We start from the raw sequence: 15,427 nt of genomic DNA, 5'->3' as shown, positions 1-15,427 counted from the left end.
GACAATGAGACTTGAGGTTAAATGCCCAGAAGGACAATTGGTCTGGTTTAAATCCAGTGCCTCCTCCCACTGTCCTCCAACTACCACCAGCAGCCTCAGACTGGATCCATCATCTCCAACAATTTTACAGACATCTTTGGGGACGAGTAGCACTTGGTAAAAGGGGCTGGCTGGAGAAGGGCGGCCATCGCTCCCACTGTGGGAGAAACACTCAAAAGTTCTGTGCATGGTGGGGCAGGATCACAGGGTGGCGCTGGCAGCGAGTCACAGCCCTGCACACGAGCGTACGACGAGAGCGCTTCTGAAACATCAGGCAGGTCTCCAAAAGCCAGATAGTTCTGGGTTTGTATCCAGCTTCGCTACTTGTCCGTCCGTTCAGGCATTCAAGTTTATGTTTGCTCAGTACATACCTACTGAATTGCTATGACTTTGTCAGCACTGTGCTAGGCTCCAGGAATACACTGAAACACAAGACTTATATGATCCCTGCCCTCAGGGAGTTTTCAGTTGAGCAGGCGTGAAAATGTCAACTGCACAAATAATTATTTAATTACATGGGTGGTCAGTGCAATGAGGGGAGAGCACAGAGAACCTTAAGCACATAGGATTGGGACACCTGATCTGGGCTGAGCTGAGGGGGAGGGCGGGGTGGGCTGGGTGTGAGGGGCTGTGGTGATGGAATTCACCGAGTACCTCTCCTCTACAGTGAGGAGCCTTGAACTGTGCCTGACTCACTGGAGGCGATCAATAATTGGTTATTCCTATCCCTTTATACTACCCCAATTCAGGGTCCTTGGGAGAGAGAAGAGAGGGCAGGAATTTCTAGTTTAAACTGATGCTCTTCCCAGGCATCCTTTTCCTGACTGTCTGCTGAACCCAACTCCTCCTGCCTTTTCCTGGTACCTCTCTGGAGCAATGAGAACCCATGATGCTGTGACAGTCACAGAGGGTCAGATTGGAAGGGGCCTAAGACATCAACTGGGGCCCCAATTTCTTCACTTGACACAGGGGGAGATTCAGGTAAAGGAAGACAAGTCACGTGCTCAGGGCAGCCTGGCTGCGATGAGTGCTGAGTGAAGGGCAGATTCCAGCCTGATTCGAGGCCAGCCTCAGTTGCTCTTTTCCACAGTCCAAAGAGAATCCCTTCGTTTCCCCCACGAAACTCTGAGCACAAATACCAAATGATCAGAATAGAAAAATCTGCACAGCTAAGTAGAACGGCATTCTAGAAGACAAGCCTACTTACAGTAAGATGAGGTTATGAAGAAGGAAGACCTCAGAGCCCCTTGGAAGAGAAGCCAGTGCTGAAAAAGCTGGAAACACAGGAAACTCCTTCCCACACCTGCATAAGGTGCTTAATTGTTGCCAAGATGCAAGCCCTGTTTCCTTTACCACTTACTAGACAATCAGAGGTCACCTGTGGCGCTTTTTTCAAATCCTCAAGCCGTGTACCCACAAAAGAACACAAAACATGGTCTTTTAGAGGTTAGAATCTTTGAGGGATTAAGTTCACCAAAGAAAAAGACCCATTGTTTCAAAAACAATTGGGAAAAGGAAAGTTCACTTGCAGTAAGATGTGCTATTTATATAAAGGATCCAATTTTTTTTTTCCTAGGCTCTTGCCCCAAAGAAATATATTTTATCTGAAGTTTAATTTATTTTTCCTTCAGCACTAGGAATGTCCTCTGGAAATGAAAGATCTCATTAAGTTATGGTCCCTGTAACTCAAAAGCCAAGTTTTGGAGAGGATTCAAAGATACAATTGAGAAAGATAATGAAAGGTTTGGGTGACAAGGCTGCGGTGAAAGACTAAGGAAACACCAATTCTTCTTTCTAAGAAGGCAAGTCTGAGAGGTCCTCAGGGTTATGGAAGGTTATCATATCTGTGTAGCTTTCCTAGCGAGGGTCAGCCAAAGTAAAAGAAGCTTTGGCAATAGTACAAGGGGCTCAAGTCAGATTCCAGAAAGAACGTCCTGGCAGTAATGTGCTTTAAAGTGGCTTTTTGGTTTTGTTTTGTTTTGGAGAAGTTTCTAGAAAGTACTTACCGATCTGAAACAGGTGTGTGATTCTCTAGGCAGGAGGCTGTAGGAGGAGTGATAGCACTGCTTCCCTCGGGTCCTGAGCCAGAGGCTGAGCTCTGCTACTCCTTCACCCACTGCCAGGCTGATGGTGGTTTCTGCTGAGTCTGTTCCCAGAGCTCTGCCCACAAAACAGACTGAACACAGGCAGTGGCAGAACATCTCTCTGCTCCATCCCACTGAGGAAAGCCTGTTGCCATAGAGTTGCCACCTCCATGGTCCACCGATGGGGTAAATGCCAAGAACAGTGGGGTGTGTGGGGTAGACCCCAAACACCAGGCTGAGCTTGAACAGCTGCTACCCTCAGAGTGACTCAGAAGTCGGCAGAGCCCGCTGGGCAGATAAAGGGGAAATATCCCTTTAAACTCCAAGGAGAGATTCCTGGATCATAGCAGCCATTGAGTTGGGACTTTCATGGTAAGAATCAGAGGGACATGTGAACTACTGAGGTTCTGCTATTACATGAGAGCACAAATTTGCCTTCGGACCCTGGTCCTAACCTTCCCAATTATGTCTAGGGTTCATTCTTAGCAGAGTGTGGAAAAAAAAGTGATGCAAACTCTAATGCCTAATGATGGGGAGGAAGAGCACAAAGCAGATAAAAGCAATGGCTCATCAAAAAACTCAGGCACGCAGCCGTGAGGAAATTAGCCAGATGGGGAGGAACGAGTAGCGCACACTGATAGCCTTGCTTTACTGCGGCTGCGGGGGCTGGGATTCCTGCCACTGTCTGCCCGCAGCTTGGTTGAATTTTGGGTCCGTGGTGGCTCTGGCCCCAGAACCATGGCTCTACCCAACCACCAGGGTCACAGTTTGTGGGAGGCAAAGCAGCATCCTTCCTTCCTCCCTTCCACCCTCCTTCCCTCCTACTTTCTTCCTACCTTTCTCTTTATTTCCTTCTCCTCCCAAGGAACTCTTACCAGGAAACCAAATGGACCAATAAACCAAAAATAAAACCAAGAGTTTATTGGGTGTCGCTGTCTCAGCTGAAGTTTGACTGGTTGGAGCCCTTTCAGAGACCATGGTCTCTGGTACCCTCGGCTGGATTCGGGACTGATGAGTGGATTTGGGCTGGTCCCATGTCCGGGTCCAGCAGGATCCTCACTCCCTCTTCAAAACACACGTTCTGAGCCAGACTGGAATTTCCTGCTTAATTGTCACCCAGGCTGACTTCCTCTGCAGCCACCCTGGTGCTCTGGGTTCCACGGAGGTCTCTGACACTCTCGGTAGTTCAGGTCTTTTCAGCCGAGAACCAGCTGTGTGCTAGGCACTGTGTTATCACCAGCAAGCAAAGAAGAGGGAAGGACGATCCTGGACCTCAAAGAGTTCAGAACGTAGATACACAAGCAGCTTCTTACAAGGCGATACGTTAATGGCCATAAGAGATGGGCCGAGTGTACTCAGAACAGGGATGCTAACTCAGTAGTGGGGCATTTTGGGGGGCTGAGGGTCTCAAATTGTCCACAAAGCTACCCTAGGTCAGGATACCACAGCAAACTCAGAGGTGCCATGGGAAATTGCTAATTTTGGAAGGAAACAAAGCCACCTTCATCATCTGTTGGGCATCCCATAAGCTACTAGCTCGAGGTAGTTACAATTTCTTTTTTTTTAAACTTTTTATTTTATGTTGGAGTATAGTTGATCAACAATGTTGTGATAGTTTCAGGTGTCCAGCAAGGTGATTCAGTTATACATACACCCGTGTCATTAGTAAGTAGTCGCAATTCTTTAAGAATGAAATAAAAATAATATTTTTCTTTCAATTTTGTGTATTATTTTTTCACACGGTCCTTAAATTGTTAGGAGCGACTTATTGAGTTGTTTGCATCTAGCTACTAAATACACAGAACCATTAGGTATTTATGTTGGTCTACAAGCTCTATGTAAAAATTACTCAGACTCTAAGGGTGCTATGAACTGAGAAGGTTGGGAATCCGTCCAGGAAGAAACAATGATTGATCTGGATCTTCAAAGCAGAGTCAGAGCTGGCTAGAGAAATCCACAAGGAGAGAAGGGCATCCGAAGCGAAGACCACATCAAGAGCTAACATAGGAAGGTGAGAGACAGCACTGTATGGGCGGGGAAGTTAGAATTTGGTGATACTAGAGCAAAAAAGGCAAAGCTGGAAAGGGGACAGCTCACAAAGGTCCTTGTGTTATTTTAGGGCTTGGACCTGACTGTTTCATGCAGCGGGGAACAATGAAGGCATGATCAGATTTGCATGTGAGGGTCAGATTCAAGGGAGATAAACTGTAGGCTGGAGACTATTTAAAAGACCTTGACAATCGATCAGAAGAGGGACACTGAATCTTGAACTATAATGAGGGTGGGGACGTTGCCTAAGATGTTTGGGTTGTTGACTGAATGAAGCTTGGAGACGGGTTAGCAATTGTAGCTTGAAGGCCTATGTGGATGGCGCAGACACCCCTGAGTGAGAATGCAGGGTAGAAACAAGTTTGGGCTGGGGTGGTAATGGGTGATGAGTTCAGTTACTGTCCCCTGGAGAATCTGGGGGTCTGGCCTAACTACATCTACACCAAGTATCATTAACAGACTCTGGGTCTGGTTTAGGGTACCATATCCCAAAAGCTTTCTCTGTTAGCTTGCCTATGATTGATTGTCTCTGTTTGGAAGCCAGACACTTCTTTTAGGCTACCCACTGAATTCCTATTTCCTGTCTAAGGCATACCTTCAGCTCCAAACTTGTTCAATACTGAGGTCATTAAATACTCAAGCCATCCTTGGCTTAAGCAGACAGGTTACCCAGACCCCCAGGTTCTCCAGGCTGACTCATCTCTCACTCAGAGAGGGGAGTTAATCCCTTACTTTATTGCACTTGACAAAACTCAAATATCTGACACCTGTAGTGGAAAACAACAGGCATTTACATTATATGCTAATGTAAATAGTAATATATTTCCTCAAAATAGTAAGACCTTGATTCAATTAAGTAGAAAACAAATTTGTTGAACTTTCCAGTTATTTGAAGTTGTTCGGTCCTTGGCTTTGGTTTGCTGGTAAGATGCATGCTCGTGGCCTTGGCATCCCATCTGCTCTGTGCATTGGTTCTCTGTGACTAAGGACTTATTTGTGCAGGAAAAGAGACAAGGGGTCAAATAGGTAATCCTCCAAGTGGGTAAAGCTCCCTGTGCAACCAAAGTTAAACTGTATCATTCTTTTGTGTAGCTAAGACAATCTCAACTTTTAGAAACATTTGAAGCTAATATAGGATTTTTTAAAAAACGTTCTCAATATCCAGGATACCAAATTGATAAATTTGCGACATCTAGTACTGTGAATTCAATTAAAAGATGACCCAATTAATCAGATATCTCATTCCTTTTCCAGGATCTGCACTAGACCGGGGCAAACAGATAGAATCCAACTTCTATTTCTCTTGGTTGGAGAGTCTAGTCATATAAAGAGGCCACTGGCGCCACTAAGCCAAATTGAGGAATTCTTTTAGAGTGTATCTGCAAAGCAGACGGTGCTTTGTAATGTGGTTTTAGGTGGAAATACAGAGGCTTTTATTGTGCTCCATGAAGAGTTACCTGCTCAGTGCCAGCTTCTTCTTTTTTTTTTTAAATTAATTTATTTATTTCTTTTTGCTGCTGTGCGCGGGCTTTCTCTAGTTGCGGTTAGCGGGGGCTACTCATTGCAGTGCGCAGGCTTCGCATTGCGGTGGCTTCTCTTTTGCGGAGCAGGGGCTCTAGGCACGTGGGCTTCAGTAGTTGTGGCACACGGGCTCAGCAGTTGTGGCGCCCGGGCTTAGTTGCTCCACAGCATGTGGGATCTTCCTGGACCAGGGCTCAAACCTGTGTCCCCTGCATTGGCAGGTGGATTCTTAACCACTGCACCACCAGGGAAGTCCCAGTGCCAGCTTCTTTATGGATGATTTGAGGCAGCTTGAGCCTGCCTGCAGCTGACAGCTATCCTGAGAACAAAGTGCAAACAGGTAACTCTGCATCTTTGTTCTCTAGTAGGAGAAAAATAAGGATAAGGAAGTCCACAGTTGAAGGCCTTCTATGTATCAGGCACTTAGACGTTAAGCCTCATGACAAATGGTGAAGCCGGTATTGTTAGAAGCCTCCCTGGATCTGGGTGGCTCTACCCTGACAGGTCAGCTGTCCAGTCACCTCTGTGGTGGTCCCAATCCAGGGGCTGGTTCTGGAGGCAGTGACCAAAGTCTGCATCAGTCAAAGGAGTATATTGAGTAGTCAAAACATGAGCCTAGGGCTTCCCTGGTGGCGCAGTGGTTGAGAGTCTGCATGCCGATGCAGGGGACACGGGTTCGTGCCCCGGTCCGGGAAGATCCCACATGCCGCAGAGCGGTTGGGCCCGTGAGCCATGGCCGCTGAGCCTGCGCGTCCGGAGCCTGTGCTCCGCAACGGAAGAGGCCACAACAGTGAGAGGCCCGCGTACCGCAAAAAAAACAAAAACAAAGCATGAGCCTAGAACCCTGGGCAGCATCTCAGCCAGTGGCCTCCAAACTCCATCCTCTCTGGAAACCCAGGGAGAAGGGGCCCCTAAACCTCTCACTGGGTGTGATCCTGGAGATCTGGGGTGCCTTCCAGGTTGTAATGGGACTTCATGGCAAGAGAGAGTATCCCCCCATGAGCAGAGCCCCCCATCAGGAGCAGGAGGGTATGAGGATGGGGTGGATGAACACAAAATACAGAGCAGACATGAGTCCTGGTTCCCCAGTGGCCAGCGATGGGAGATGCTTCTAGAGTAACCAGCGTAACCCCCTGAATTCACATCCTGCAGCCCCCTCACCCATTACTGCCTATTAATCGAGACTTCAGTTTCTGACATGGTTACCCTCTTGGCTACCAGTGGCCAATAAGATCCTTACAGATTTAATCCCACTTTTAATTGATGATCAGAGGCCAAATGAATGTGGGGGAGCGTTTGCGGAGCAGCTAAGAGCTACGCAAGCCAAGGAGGCGGCAGTGGTGCTATCTTAGTAAAAGTTAAATAAAACTAAAGGACAGGCCGAATACTGTTGCCCCAGTGGATCCTTGCAGCTAGAACACGGGTGCTGGCTTGCAGCTGCCATTTCCCCGAAGGAAGTCATTTCCCAATTTGGAGGTTTCGTTTTTTCATCTCCAAAGAGGAGGTGATGAAACTGCACACAAGCAGGTTGAGAAAGAGAGATGGGACATTTATAAAGTGTTTTGAGGTCCTCAGAAGCAACTAGAAGTGATAAACTGTGTCTGTGTTGACAAAGGATCTCGAGACCATCCTGTCCGATCCTCCTTAGGACCAGACAAGGTTGTACTTTCTTCAAGGTTGTATCTTTGAAAGCATCTTTCCTGTTCTTAACAGACCTTAAGAAAAGGGGATTCAACAATGTTTCTTTTTTGCTTAATAGCCCTTGCGCTTGGAAAGTCCTTCCAGCTGTGCCCAAACTTGTGCCATTTTTTCTGTACCTGGTGGAGTTGGTCACTCTTTCCTATATAACAAAATCATTTATTCTGTCACTTTCACACATGGGATTCTGGCTACTTTTGGTCACCAAGGCCAGTAAGACAGGCTTGCAAAGAGCCTGGGCAGTTCAGTCTAGCAGGTACGTCTCTAAAGTCTTTGTTGGCTCTGGTCTCCTCCCTGTGAAGCTGAAGTGGGGGCAGTGAGAGGCCCATCAATACACAGAAACCCTAATGGCCCGACCCATTTCCTTCGGAGGAAATGAACCTAATGGAGGACGACATATTGATCATAAAGACCCAGTTTCACAATCAGTCTCCTGGCCGTGAACCCTTTCAGCTGGCCGGGGCTAATGGCCTGAGAGCCATGCATCTAACAATCAATGGGATAGAGCAGGCCTGCCAGGGGGCCGGGGATGCTACCACCAAAAGGCCGATCAACGGGAAGAAAAAGCTGTGGGCTTTTATATGAAGCTAATCAGAGATGGGAAAAAAAAAATGTTGAGCTATTTGGAGGGTTAGGAAGGCTTTCCAGTGGAAGAACTTCAACCTGCGGTGAAGCCCTTCTTTCTCTCCTATCACCAAGGCTCTACTTCCCAACCCATAAAGAGCCTATTAGGCCGCTCTCCACAGGGGGTGCTTAGCAGGGAAAATGCTGCTTAGGTCCCCTGGTGTTTTTATGTGGTGGGCCCAGCGGCCGTGCGGAGAGGCCTTGTTTTGTTCCTGCTAAGAAGGGGCTGGGGCTCTGGCCTCTGCTGTTAAGGAGGAAGCCATTTGTAATGGGGAAACCAGCCATTAGACCATGGGTGGTGACATAAGAAAATACATTTCTCTTTGCCTCTAAGTCTCCCTGGGATCTAGACAAGTCCTTTCCTCCCCCTAAGACCAATGAGTTTTTGCATGGAGGCACAAGGGCGTGTTTGCCGTGTAAAAGGAGCACACCTCTTACTAACTGTGGGACTGCGGGCAAGTTAATTAACCTGAAGATTCACTTTCCCAGTCTCTTCCATGGGGCCAACAATACCTGCCCTGTAGGATACAATGATGACTAACATCAGTAACAGATCATGAATTTGAAGAGCTCGGCACAGCATCTGGCATATACTAGGTACTTAAAAATAACATCTGGGGCTTCCCTGGTGGCGCAGTGGTAGAGTCCGCCTGCCGATGCAGGGGACGCGGGTTCGTGCCCCAGTCCGGGAAGATCCCACATGCCACGGAGCGGCTGGGCCCGTGAACCATGGCCGCCGAGCCCGCGCGTCCGGAGCCTGTGCTCCGCAACGGGAGAGGCCGCAGCGGTGAGAGGCCCGCGTACCGCAAAAAAATAAAAAATAAAAATAAAAAAACATCTGTACAGATGCCTATGCATATTACCTAACAACCTTTGCAATTTTCCCAGAATAAATGTCTGCAAGTTCCATGCTAATAGGAATATTTCAAGACTGGGCACCAGCTCCCCTCTCTGCTAAAACAATCTCCAACCATCTGGGAAGGTCTTGAGGAGTACATGAGATTTGGAGGAAGAAAGAAAAGCTTTCCAAATAAGGCAGTAACACAAGAAAAGGCACAAAGGGAAAACCAGCCAGTGATGTGTGGCTGTCTGGAGAGCTTCCACTGAGGGGGGACACAGCCCAGATTGTCGGGAGGCAGGCAGGGGAGTTCAGATTCCATCAGGAAGGAAGCTGGGAGTCACTGAGAGGCCCTAAGCAAGGGAGGGACAGAGTTTCCGCTCACTGCAGGAATCCAAGGGGAGGAGGGAGAGCCAGCCTCGATCTGGGTGTCTATGGCTATCAGGCACTGGCGAGACTGGCCAGGGTTCCCTTCCTCCTCTGAGATCCTGTTACTAGTGCTCCCTATGGGGTTCTTTATTCCCCACGCCGCTGTGGAGAAATAATAGCTGAACCACCTCCCAAGGGAATAGGATACAAGTGTTAAAAGTTCAATCCAGGGGCTTCCCTGGTGGCGCAGTGGTTGCGAGTCCGTCTGCCGATGCAAGGGACGCGGGTTCATGCCCCGGTCCAGGAAGATCTCACATGCCACAGAGCGGCTAGGCCCGTGAGCCATGGCTGCTGAGCCTGTGCTCTGCTACGGGAGAGGCTGCAACACTGAGAGGCCCGTGTACCACAAAAAAAAAAACACAAAAACAAACAAAGTTCAATCCATGGGCTTCCCTGGTGGCGCAGTGGTTGCGAGTCCGCCTGCCGATGCAAAGGACGCGGGTTCGTGCCCCGGTCCCGGAAGATCCCACATGCCCCAGAGCGGCTGGGCCTGTGAGCCATGGCCGCTGAGCCTGCACGTACGGAGCCTGTGCTCCGCAACGGGAGAGGCCACAACAGTGAGAGGCCCGCGTACCGAAAAAAAAAAAAAAGTTCAATCCACTGTACATGCTGAACTATTATTATTCCCTGAGAAACAGAGGATCAGAAGCTGCCTCTGTTTTGCCCGAGGACACACAGCAAACGGGGGACTCAAGGATCCCAGAATCAGACGAAAGGAAATCACGGATGTGGTAGTGACACTTAGTCCAGTCCCCTGCCTATAAATCTTGCTCAGTAAAAATGGCCAAGATTTATATTTTGATGATTATCTCCTCTCTCCTCTCTGGGACTTTACCATTTCTGCGTACTTTCATACACTTTTCCTCCTCTACGAGAGACCTGAGGATGGAACGCAGGTCTGGGCTCTAACTAGCCGCTCAGTTCAGTTTCACATTAAGGCTTCGGTCTCTGACTCTCTGTCAGTCCAGAAGATTCTGTTTCTAGGTTATGGGTTCTATAGAAAACCATGGAAATCAGGCACCCCTGGAAGGGCACTGTCTGTTGTGCAGAGTCTCTGCATCCTTGCAGAGAAAAGTGCAGCCGGTTTGGGGGCAAAGGTGTCCACTGCATAAAAGAGCGGCACTGTGGAGGGCGGGAAGGTTAATACAGAGCCACAGGGAGCCCCCAGACGCCTTTCAGGCCGGTGGCCCAATGCGGAAGTGCTCTGAGGTGTGTGGAAGGCAGGAAAGCTCCTGCAGGAAGACACAGGAAGCCGAGAAGTGACTGTTCTCAAGGAGGTAGGACGTGCCAGGGAGGAGGAGGATGGGGCTCAACCGATAAACACGACAGTAGGGCTGAAACTTTGCTCAAGACTTTTATATGATCACTCCTGGGTCCTCCTAACAGCCCTGAGAGGTAGGCAGAGCATCCTTGTTACTGTCGTGTCACAGATGAGAAGGAGGGAACAGAGAGGTTCAAATTCTAGTTCAGCTCACACAGCAGCGTACGGCAGAGGGGTGACTCGAACTCTGACCCGCTTTTTCTTGCCCAGAGCTCCGAGGTACCACTGGGCCCATGAGGTTAATTTTGGCCGCAATGATTGGCAGGTGGGATTTAACGTGTATGGAGGGAACAGCCCCACCCACACCCCACCAAAAAGGATCTGGGAGAAACAGATGAAAAGGAGGAATCATTACAGGTTGCAGAGATTAATTTTTTTCCTTCTCCCATTTCCACCTCCTCCCTCCTCCAAGCCACTAGAATCAGCTCAAAATACTTAAACACGGATGATTTTTAGTCCTTCAGAAATGGTTTCAGCCCAAATCTTCATAAGAGGCTCTGACTCCCAGCATTCGTGGGTCAGAGAAAAGTACAGACCAAACAGAGCCATCGTCGCCATATACCGTCACCACATACCTCATCAAACAAGTGATTTCTTAGCTAAGATGTAGTGAGTGTTTACTAGAAGCCAGGCAATGTACTAACATTTTAAATAGAAATGATCTCATTCAATCCCTAGCTCTTTTGAGGTAGGTGCCATTGCTTCCCTCACCGAACAGGTGGGAAAAGTGAGGCTTAGAGAGGCTGCAGAATGTGGCCGGGAAGAGGAAGGTGTGGCATTCAAGTGTGTGCTCAGCCGCCAGGCCACACGTCCTCAGAGCAGATGGACGCCAGGACCAGCGCGGCCACTGTTTCTGGACCACGATGAGGCGAAGTGCAGTGACAATATTCCGTGGGAACTTGCTACAAAACACGACGGCACTGCTTTCTCAGTCCGACTCGTGACAGTTCATTTGTTTGTTCATTCACTCAAATACTCCTTCAGCAGCACGTGTCGTGTCCGGATCTGTTGCCGGACACTATGCTGAGGGCTGTGAATATAAAGATGGTTGGAAACCATGGCTCCTGCCCTTAAGAGAAGTCACCCCATGACCACTTCAACAAGCACATATCAGAAAGAGGAGGAAGCCAACCTTGTACTGTGCATTTCCAGGTATCAGCTTATGTGATCCTTAAGCCAATTTGGTGGAGTGGGTATTACTGCCTGCATCTTAATACACGATGGAACTGTGGTGCAGAAAGATTAAGAACACTGTTCAAGACAGTCCTGAGATCAAAACGGGTCTTATTTTCAAACTCATTTCAAACTCATGTTCTTGGCCGGCATCCCTCTTTCCCACCCCACCCCCATGCCTCTCCCTCCACTGAAGGATGGAGGTCAGTTTCCAGAGGAATACATGGATAAACAAAAATAAGCCCTGGATTTGAAGAATTAAGCTGAGGGTCTTCTACCAGGAGGATGGGTTATTATCATGGGATTCTTGGGTGGACCTTTGAAGGAGGATGAGAGGCAGAGGGACACCACTGAGTCTTATGTGTGGCCCAGACTCTACCAGAGCCAATCCCATTCCGCTGCCACTTATTTCAAGAGGTATTTGTGTGGCTGGAGAGGGTGTGGAATAAAGGGAACCCTCCTACACTGTTGGTGGGAATGTAAGTTGGTGCAGCCACTGTGGAAAACAGTATGGAGGCTCCTCAGAAAACTAAAAGTATGATCTAGCAATCCCACTCCTGGGCATATATCCAGACAAAACTGTAATCCAAAAAGATACATGCACCCCTATGTTCATAGCAGTCCTATTCACAATAGCCAAGACATGGAAACAACTTAAATGTCCATCGACAGATGAATGGATAAAGAAGATGTGGTACATATACACAATGGAATACTACTCAGCCATAAAAAAAGAATGAAATAATGCCATTTGCAGCAACATGGATGCAGCTAGACATTATCATCCTAACTGAAGTAAGTCAGAAAGAGAAAGACAAATACCATATGATATCACTTATATGTGGAATCTAAAATATGACACAAATGAACCTATCTATGAAACAGAAACAGAATCACAGACATAGAGAACAGACTGGTGGTTGCCAAGGGGGAGGGGGCAGGGGGAGGGATGGAGTGGGAAGGTGGGATTAGCAGATGTAAGCTTTTATATCCAGAATGGATAAACAACAAGGTCCTACTGTATAGCACAGAGAACTGTATCCAATATCCTATGATAAACCATAATGGAAAAGAATGTAAAAACAAAACAATGTATAGATATATATATAGATATATATATATATATATATATGTATAACTGAACCACTGCTGTACACCAGTAATTAACACAACATTGTAAATCAACTGTACTTTAATAAGAAAAATAAGAATAGGAGATTTAAAAAAAGATGCTGAAGTTGTATTAGGGTGATGGATTACAAGTAATCTTTTCTAGCAGTTTTTCTTTATTGTTACATTGTTGGTTTAATTTAAAAAGTTAAAGCACAGAATATGAGAAATGCATATAAAATCAATCTTATTTTCTCAAAAAAAAAAAAAAAAGAAGAGAAATCTACACTAGGAAAAAAAAAGAGGTATTTGTGGAGACCAAAATCCAAGCTGGCAAAAGAACTGGACAGTCTTGGAGTCCACTGTGTGAGTGACAACCAGTGTAGTTGAACCTGTGATAGGAAGGGGCAAAAAGAGGCGTCAGTAAGGGGCGCAGGGATTCAGAGCAAAGCGGGGTAGCTAGTTTAGACACCTGCTGCCACTCAGGGCTCAATATAAAGCTTGCCCATCCTATCATTACAGACTGTCACCTCCAAGAACACGTACAACCTCCTTACCATGTACCCTGCACCTTCCGTGGCTTCAGTCCTGTCTGCTCTTCAGCTTCAGCCTCAAGCATGCTGTTCCCTGGATCCTGTCTCACACTCCAAACCTTCCTCCTGTGTGTTCCTGTTTCTGCAAGGTCAACCCTACCCTTGGTTACCTGGATGCTTCCTACCTGTGCTTTAACACTCCACATGGAAGTGGAGTGTTCGTCTCCTCTGGAAGCTATCCCTGACTGGTCTGGGCACCCGGAACATCCGGTACGTGGCTGCACCCCAGCGCCTCCTGCATTATATTTAAATGATCTGTCTTGTGCAATAGACTGTGACCTATATGAAGCTGAGACCATTTCTGACATTCTTTGCAGCCCTAATAGATGGTATCGTATTTGGCACAGAGTAGGTGTTAAATAATTTTTTTAAAAAGTGAACTTTATGAAGATGTTAAAGGTCTAGATATGTGGCAGACAGAGTCTCCGGTGACACCCTAGTAATCTCTGCCTGCTGGCATTCACTCTGCCGTATAATCCTCTCCCATAGAGTATAGGTGAGACCCAACAGAATGAGTCTGGCCAGCCCTATTGCTTCTGTCCAACAGAATATGGCGAAGGTGATGGATGTCACTTCTGTGCTTCCACTGTGATACACATATAAGACTCTAAGGGACTCACTGCCCTGCTGGCCTTGAAGAAGCAGCGTGTTGTGAACTGCCTATGGGGAGAGCCACATGTCAGGGAAATGTCAGTGGCCTCTAAGACCAGACAGTGGCCCCGAGCCAACATCCAGCAGAAAACTGGGGCCCTCAGTCCTACACCAAAAGGAAATGAATTCTGCCAGCAACCTGAATGAGGTTGGAGGTGGATCCTAGTTGAGCCGCCAGATAACAACACAGCCCGGTCAACAGCTTAATTGCAACCAGACTCTGAACAAAGAACCCAGCTAAGCCCGGACTCCTGGCCTACAGAGACTGGGAGATAATAAATGCGTGTGTTTTAAGTCACTAAGTTTCTAGTGTGGTGTAATAGAAAACGAATGGATGTCCAGCTTTTCAGGAAAGGGAAAAGAGGCAGGAAAGTAACACCAGTGGAGCATCGGCTGCTCTAAGCTCGTGAGCCCAACCTCAGCATTAGGCAGGCAGCTCAGTATTTGATGGAGGAGATGGGAGGCCTCCATCCCAGAACCAACTGAACCTGGCTAGTCTGAGTCCTTCGTCGTGAATACATCCCATCTCATTCCTGCCGCCATTTAAATCTGATTTAGGCTGTTACTTGGCCAAGAGTCATAGGTTGGTACTTAAAGGAGGAGGTAAATGGAGCGGCCAGAACACAGAATCAGAGTCGGACAGAGTGGGGCTGGAATCTGCAGCTGCTTCTGTCAAGATGCGAGACGCCGGGTAGATGGCCTAACCTCCCTGAGCTCAGTCCCCTGGGTAACCGAGGCTGATTTCAGGGCTCTGTTACAGTTATGTGAAATGGCAAGAAGTGGCAAGTTCAAGGTCTATGTTCCCTTCCCAGCCCCACCACCCGCTGCCCTCCCCCACCTTCCCTGGCTCTAAGGTTAAGCCCGCTCTGGGGTTCTCCTGGACCGAACAGGTCTTGGCCGATGCCTGGGAGGTTTACATTGCAGCTGAAATCCCAGGAAATTCCACCCTGCCTGTTCCAACGCGGTGAGGCTGCTGAGAGATCAGGCCAATTTCCTGAAATGACTTACTGCTTCCCCTTTCACGGGCACTTTCTATATCATAAATGGGACTTGACCAAACACGTTGGGAAGCGAGAGCGGTCCTAACTCCCATCCCCCAGACCATCACCCCTTTGCCGCATCACCCAGTCCCCTGGGCCTTTGCCCCCAGAGCTCAGGGAATCAGGCGATGTCCCCTCAGATGAGTAGAAAGCACACTGCCACCCTGGGTGGCCTGGGGGCCCTGAGGAAGCATCAAAGAAGAGCCTGTTTTTTTGTTTTTGTTTTTTTTTTAATAAATAAGTTCTTGTTTTCCCAT

At 47.9% G+C, this 15,427-nt stretch overlaps 1 protein-coding gene across 4 annotated transcripts in view; it reads right to left on the bottom strand.

Moving 5' to 3' along the window:
* The window catches only part of UBASH3B (ubiquitin associated and SH3 domain containing B), a 145,052-nt gene that overhangs the window by 38,910 nt on the left and 90,715 nt on the right, over positions 1-15,427 (bottom strand). The gene's annotated exons all lie outside the window — the stretch shown is intronic.

Source organism: Neophocaena asiaeorientalis, unplaced genomic scaffold (genome assembly GCF_003031525.2).
Source record: "Neophocaena asiaeorientalis asiaeorientalis breed wild unplaced genomic scaffold, Neophocaena_asiaeorientalis_V1.1 scaffold308, whole genome shotgun sequence".
Taxonomy (NCBI): domain Eukaryota; kingdom Metazoa; phylum Chordata; class Mammalia; order Artiodactyla; family Phocoenidae; genus Neophocaena; species Neophocaena asiaeorientalis.
The sequence above is the reverse complement of the archived record's forward strand: the minus strand, read 5'-3'. Positions and strand labels throughout refer to the sequence as shown.